Below are 7,063 nucleotides of genomic sequence, written 5' to 3' on the forward strand. Positions count from 1 at the left end.
TAGTTGGCATTGAAGTAGCTGGCATATTTATAGGTGTTATTCACTGCTGTTTGACGTTGGGGCTTTATTTCAAAGAAAAATCTGAATATGCGTGACAGTAGAATTATTTCTCACTGTACTGGGAATTTCAATGTCTTTTGGGTAGGGGGAAGCAGAGGAGATCTGTAGAAGGAGGAATTGTGATAGATAGCTATGTTCCATTCTTCTTATCGCTACAAGGTTTTTCTGCCAGTGATGATTTTCACTTAAGGTGCAATTCATAGGTACAGTAGTACCTGGTAATGGTAAATGAAGAACTGTAGGTAAGTCTGGGGGCATATATGCCTTTCTTAGGGACTGATTACTTTAATCATCTATCTTTATTCAGCACTGGGGAGGCCACACACACAGTGTTGTGTCCATTCTGGGCTTCCCAGTACAAGAGAGACATGCCCAGTGACAAGACCAGAGGCAACAGGCAACAACTGAAACACAGGAGGTTCCCTCTGAACATCAGAAAACACTTTCTCACAGTGAGGATAGCTGAACACTGGCAGAGGCTGCCCAGGGAGGTTGTGGAGTCTCCATCCTTGGAGATACTCTGGACACAGTCCTGTGCCACCAGCTCTGGGTGGCCCTGCTTGAGCAGGGGGGTTGGACCAGATGCCCTCCAGAGGTGCCTTCCAACCTCAACACTTCTGTGATTCTCTCTTTTTGAACTGTATTGCAAAACATTTAAGGTAGGAACTAAAACACTTTTTGTTCTGGTTTGTTGTTGTTGTTGTTGTTGTTTTTGTTTTGTTTTGTTTTTTCAGATGCGTTGTCAAGGCCCTATTTAAAGTATAATTGCAGAAAACTTCAAACCATCAGGTAGATGGCAAACAGCCACATGAAAAGAACCAGTCTCAGTGCTGCTGAGCAGGTAAGTTAGAGAAGTACCAGGCTTGGCATAATCCTCCTGAAAATTACAGTTTATAAGGGTTGCAGGTAAGCCTGGAAAATTTCTTACAGACACGCTTGTGTCGCAATGAAAGCTACCATTTGGTAAATTTTTAAGGAAAAATATACTCTTGTTGCAGTTTGATAGTCATCAGGAAAAAAAAAAAAACAAACGAATATTCTGTGACACTTAACCTGCATTTCTTAACTGTCCATTTATCCTTCCCCCAAATTTCCTTATCCATAGCACCCTTACTAAGAAGTGCAGTGTTACGCTGGAACAATTTCAAGGCATCAGAAGTGCCACTTTTTGACAAATTGATTATTTGCCATTGCTGTCTGTGCCAGATAATCCAAACTTTCGAAGGCTTGCTTAAGCGATTGGTTATGTACTGAGTATATTAAATAAATTTCTATAAATGGAAGCAAGATTGCCTGCAAGTATTCTAGCAAGAGATCTTTTCTTAGACCATCAACTCTTATCTTCTTGATGCTGCCCACATGTCTGATACTGCAGCTAGCTGGCAAGTGAATGTCACACACATCTTGATGAGAAAGGCTTTCCAATTATATTAGAGTGGTGGTGGCCTTAGTAAATTCTTGTTTTCATGACAGATGATATTTCCTAGATATCTTCTTTCCCACTGAGGCAAAAAAATTCACCCCTCAACCCTTAAAACTGTCACTGTCCTCTAATACCCGTTTTAAAAAAAACAACATGACATTGTAGGCAGTCAGGACAAAACATTTTATTTAGGTACTTGGAAAATATTTTGGAAAACTTTACAAAAATTTGTATGGTCAAAGTATCTTCATTTCAGAACAGAATCCAAAAGATCTTGAAGTCGCTGAACAGCAGCTATTGTCTTGTTTTCTTTGCACAGGAAATAACTGTAATACCAGGCTATCCTTTTTTTAATATAGATAGGTACAGACTATTGGAATTTATTCACTGATGTTGAACTTATGGTGCCAAAGTTACCATCTCAGGACCTGTTATTAAGTGCAAAATTATTGTAATTCATGGAAGCTACCACCATATCAGCAATACATGATCTAGTTCATCTGACAGGGAATGGCATAGAATCAAAGAAACTTCTGCTTGACCATGTACCAACATTTTGTCATAGAGACACCCAATTTGAAAAATCGTATAGTTTTAACTAGTTTTCAGTTTTTGTGCATTTTCTGGCATGCCAGAAATAATCTTGTAATTAGTACCAAATCAAGTTCTGTTGCCTTGCTGAGGCTTTTTTTTTCCTAAGGCAGCAAAGGCAAAGCGTATTCAAAAAGAAAAGCGTGTCAGTGACAGCTTTACTTGACTTCCAGTAACTACACTCCCTTTCCTTCATTGAGTGTCATTTATTTACTAAACCTGCCAGGTATTGTTATCCAGTCACATGAAAAGTGAGATTTTTTTTTCCCCTAACATACCTTTCTAGAAGCAGTGTTGGTACCTAATGTTTTGAGCTCCCTCTACTGGTCTTCTAACAGCAAATTAAAAATCCTTGCCCAAGAGTTAAGATGGAACAAGGACAGGGGCAATATTCAAGCAGCCTTGTAAAAATACTTTCTTTTTTTCCCAGATTCATTAAACAGTCTCTTAAAAGGAAACCGATTTCAAATTAAAATATCCCAACTATTTAGCCAGTAATTTTCTGCCACAATGACCTTATTCTTTGATCCTTGCCCATAATCCACATATGTATTTGTAACTGACTATGTAGTATTGCAAAGCTGTTGATTTAAAGTATATCAGAATACTGATTTTTTTTTTTTTTGTCTATTTTCAAATGAGATGAAAGGTGAGTATTTAAATGTATAATTTTGTTTAAAACCACTTCTTTTTGGCTAATGACTTCTGAAAGAAACCTGCACTTTATGTATGGCAGTCGGCTCTGTGCTCTGCACGTAAGTATCAACAACAAAGAGGTTATTATTATTCTGTAACATCAAATGGGGAGAAGGCCACAGCTGTTAGTCAATTATTTGAACATCACGTGGCTGCTTAGGCGTGCGTTGTCAGTTTGAATACTGACTCATAAGACTTTTGGCTCATTAATGGACCCTCCAGCATTGTTTCTTTGAGGATATCCACTGAAGACTCTGATATTAACTCTTCTTGAAATACATGTCCAAAATCCATTCCCTCTAGCACAGAATCTTTGAGCCTTGCACATTTAAACTCGGTTAGACTGATGTATATGTATATCCGTATTAGTGGTTACTTATAAACTCTTCTCAACCCTTTTGTTCCAGCTTTGTTATTTTCTTGGGAGGGGCCAATTGGCTTTTCTACCAGGGTAGCATGTTCTAGTAACACAGTAAAACTTGAGAAAGAGGTACTTTTCCAAAAAAGCCTTCAGGTATTGTTTGTGAAATGATTTGCAGTGTGCTTCAAGGTATATGACAACAGAAGCAAAAATTCTATATTAATTAATACTGTGTTTTGTGTGTGTAGATAACTGTTAGCTTTGCCAACTTCTGTCTCTTTTTTTCCACCCTTTTCCAGCAGTTTTGTCCCAGGACTCCCTCCTGCCCGGCCACTGAAGCCCAGACCAGGGACCTCGAGGTCTCTGCCCAGGCTGAGGGATGTGGCTACTATCTTCCTATTTGCAGGTTCAACCAGTAGTGAAGCTGAGCACGTGTTGCAGGGGCACACACCCCAAGGACACCGACATGGCTGGTTATACAGGCTGCCAGGAACAAGGTGCATCTACACATAGGACACAAAATGTAAACAGCCAAGTCCCCTTCCTCTTCTTCAGCTGGTAGAGATAGAAGCTCCCTAGCAAAAGCACACACACATTCATTGATCCCCCAGGTACCAGCACAGCCCCGCTACCTTCTTGGTAACCCCTGCCCTGGTCCCAGACCCTCTTATCTGCTTCATGGCCTCCTGCTCCCCGGCTCATCCAGCCTCATGTTCACCAACAAATGCCTGCACTCACACACTTCTCCCACTGGCACTCCACGTTTGCAAGTTCCCCTGGATACCAACATGAACCCTTGCCCACCCCTTTGCTGGCTAGTCCAGCTTGGACTTTGCTGGCAAATCCACACGTACAGTCCACGCACACCGGGATGAGGGGAGGTGCAGGCACATGTCACAGAATCACACAGAATCACACAGAATCACTGAATCATTTCCCCAGCACCAGGCACACAGGCTGTGACCTGCAGTCCTGCTCCAGCTGCCAGTGCTGAGCTTCTCCCTCTCATGAGAGGCCCCAAGGAGCTGGTGTTTGGGACACACACCATTCCCACCACTGTGCCTGGAGGCTGAAGACCCCTATTTCAGCATCTGACACCACACCCCTGGAGTAACTCTAGGAGCTGGCACCAAATCTGCTCACACACAGAGCTCTCACCAGTAGCTGGCACTTAGTCCTTGCTGTACGCACAGACATGGGATAGAGAATGAGATTACACAGAGAAATAAATAGTTAAGTGATTAGGCAGAGGGCCCAGACAGACAAGCTTACAGACTGGCCCTGCTTCATGTACAACCAGCCCCCTTTTCTGTCTACCCCCCTCTTTGTTCCTTCCTGCTTCCTCTTCCCTCTGCACATCCTCTCATGTGTTTCTACAGCTCTGTTGATTCCTGAACACCTCTCAGCTGGGTGTGGAGCATCCCCCTGGTTCACAATCTTAATCAGCTGCAAATTCCAGGTCAGGACTTTCCAGTCCTTGCAGTGGTGCTTGTAGTTTCTGGAGAGCTCACCTGCTATTGTGAGTGGTGAGGTTTGTTTTGTCAGAGCTGTGTCTCTGTGTACTTTCTTTCTGCTTTTCATCTTTTCCCTTAGTTTCTTAGTTTATAAGGTCCCTGATCAGATAACCTTGCTGGAATAGCTCCTGGATCAGATACCCTTAAAGAAGCAGATGATTTTTTTTTCGCATAACCTTACACTGAGAAAATGATTCATTTCATAATATACAAAACAAACAAAAACACTGAGCTCACGAACATCTAGATATTTGAGAGAGGTTGTCATATAAGCAATCCTGGAAAAGGTCTAGCCATGAGACTCTGCTTGACATCCCGAGAAAGGTGCCTGTTGGCATTTTGAGCCAAAAAGTCTTGTACGTTGTCTGTAAAATGTACGCATGAACTCGCCAGAAAAGTTTCTGCTAGGTGAACTACTTTTGTTTGTGTCCTGATAGGATCTAAGGTGTTACCCTTCAGTCACCTCCACTGTCAAACCTGTGTGTCCCTGGCCCTGTGTTCTTATGCAACTTGAGAGTGTTTTGAAAGTCCAGAAGGCAAGAAAAGAGAAAAGGAGGGGTGGGATTTCATAACTTTGTATGATAGCATATCTCCTTCCTGTGTCTGATAAAGATCATAGTGAGCACACAGTTCCTTACTCTCTGTGTTGAAGTAAAACACACACAAGAAAGTTCAAGTTGGAAAGCTGAAAAAGTCTTAAAAGATTATAGCAGGTTTGCATCTTTCCCTTAGGGGAATGATGGTGCCTCAAAACTTTTAAATCTTTCCATGAGAGGCTCAGAAACATTTTTCTTAGATTACCTCTTCTGAATAAATGTTTGTGACATATGTACATGCATACATACACTGCTGCATCTGCCTTCCTCTTGGTTACATTTTCCACTGAAACTTTTTAGTGTTTATTTCTTCCTTTGAGTTGAAAGGCCCTTTTCCTGCAAATGAAGCCCCAGAAAACGTGTGTTTTTTCACTGTACCTTAGTGTGCAGGATGGGGCCCAGCTTGCCTTTTTGTTTTTTAACTTGTGCTGGCATTAAGGTTGTAAAAGTATAAACAGGATACAATCTAAATTCTCCTTCAAACACAAACCTAGATTTGCAGCCACCAGAAGCAGCCTGTATCTACATGTTGTACTGGCTAGACTATGCTTTAGCCTGGCTGCATCAGTCATTCCTGTCCATACATGGCCTATATGTTTGTAAAAGGAGCAGCATGCACCTTCTCTCAGCTCTTTTGAATTTCTTGACTGAGTCATAGCAAATTTGCTTTCATGCCTTCCTAGAAAATGGCCTTATTTTTTTGTAAGGCCCTTGTTGACCTCCTAAAAGGCTATTCATTTCTCTGGTATAACCAGTTTCCCCTCATTCCCCACTTTCTCTTCATACTGATTCTTCTGCATGGTTGCCCATACGCACGTTTCTTGTACTGGAAGAGTCTCCTCTCCTGCAGAGCCACTACTTTTACTGCTTTGACAAAGTACATAGAGCACGTGTTGGTATTACCAGCCTGGCAGGGCATGCAAGTGATGATGGTAGCAATTAACAGTCAAGACTAAGGTTTCTGTGGTGATCTCTCCAGAAAAGAGCCAGGAGACTGTCTTCATTCTCTGGAGTTGCCTCAGAGTATTCTTCATCAGATCTCACCTACCCCTGAAGCGGCATGAGATCTCTGATAGTCATCTCTCCTTTGCTCCATTATCTCTCTGCCTACAGTGACTACAAGAGCGGGTCACCAGAGCTCCGTATCCTTTTGTTCTATCTACAGCCATGATTTCCTGTCTGCTCATGCATGATCAAAGGCAAGTGGCTCAAGTGATGTTCCTTGTCCTTGTGTCAGAAGCCAGGAAGGAATGCCATTGCCTATACACCACACAATGTCCTTTCTCAACTTGTAGAATCAATGTGTTCATATTGCAGAGGAACTCTCTGAATGTCTAAACTGTCCAGTTTAAACTGGACATTAGAGGTCTGGATGCATCTTTGGCAGAAAGCTGGGTTCTCCCGGTGCCTTTAGCTTTCCTGCTACATCACTTGCCATATCAGTTGTCCTTCAGAGAGATTCTCAGCCACAAATTTTGGGGTTTAAGTCCTGAGGACATACTATTTGCAGGAAAAAAAATACCTAGCAATTGCAATTAGGTGTTTTGTTCAACCACGGGTTTTCCTGAAAACTTTTAAGATCTTGAATCCTACCTCTAGAAGGAAAACCACTTTCTGCCCATACTGTGTATCTGCTCTTTACAAAAACTTTCTTATACAGAAGCCTCTGAGATATAAGTAGAGTTTCCATTAATGCCCAAAATTAGTTCAGTCATATTTGCACTGTAGCCCTTGGCTCTAGAGAACTATTGCAAGTAACCTAAAGGACACAAGTCAAAACAGTTTTCCCAGCTTTTGTCATCAGTTCCTCTTCAGAGTCCCC

Source organism: Columba livia, chromosome 1 (genome assembly GCF_036013475.1).
Source record: "Columba livia isolate bColLiv1 breed racing homer chromosome 1, bColLiv1.pat.W.v2, whole genome shotgun sequence".
NCBI classification, from domain to species: Eukaryota; Metazoa; Chordata; class Aves; order Columbiformes; family Columbidae; genus Columba; species Columba livia.